We start from the raw sequence: 687 nt of genomic DNA on the forward strand, positions 1-687 counted from the left end.
TATCAGTTATCTTCTTCTGAGATATTTACTGCCTTCATCTTTCTCTCTTTCTAACTACACTTCATATTTCTACTATTATTATCAATAATAATGAATGCTACATACTGTTTGTTGATTTATTTAAATTCCACCCTGGTTATCTGTTCTACCAAAGCACTTAAGGTGATGTATAAGAACACCCAAAATACAACAATGTGATATAAATTTAAAATAAGTAAAAAAGTGCTTGCTTTGGCAACACATATACTAAAATTGGAACAATACAGAGAAAATTAGCATAGCCCCTGCACAAGGATGACACGTAAAATAAGTGAAAAAAGAAAGGAAGGAAGGAAGGAAGGAAGGAAGGAAGGAAGGAAAGAAGGAAGGAAGGAAGGAGAAAGAAAGAAAAAAGAAAGAAAGAAAGAAAGAAAGAAAGAAAGAAAGAAGAAAGAAAGAAAGAAAGAAAGAAAGAAGAAAGAAAGAAAGAAAGAAAGAAAGAAAGAAAGAAAGAAAGAAAGAAGAAAGAAAGAAAGAAAGAAAGAAAGAAAGAAAGAAAGAAAGAAAGAAAGAAAGAAAGAAAGAAAGAAAGAAAGAAAGAAAGAAAGAAAGAAGAAAGAAAAAGAAAAACAAGAGTACAGAAATAAAATGGGTTTGGAATAAAGTAAATATAAAGCTTCATACCAAAGGGACCCATATGGCTGTTCT

General features: G+C 30.3%; 1 non-coding gene across 1 annotated transcript; it reads left to right on the forward strand.

Annotated features, from left to right (window-relative positions):
• The first annotated feature begins 222 nt into the window (after positions 1–222).
• Positions 223–330, forward strand: LOC119867980. The gene has a single exon (XR_005385476.1). It is a non-coding gene; the product is annotated as a U6 spliceosomal RNA (small nuclear RNA).
• Positions 331–687: the final 357 nt, after the last annotated feature.

Source organism: Canis lupus, chromosome 37 (genome assembly GCF_011100685.1).
Source record: "Canis lupus familiaris isolate Mischka breed German Shepherd chromosome 37, alternate assembly UU_Cfam_GSD_1.0, whole genome shotgun sequence".
NCBI lineage: Eukaryota > Metazoa > Chordata > Mammalia > Carnivora > Canidae > Canis > Canis lupus.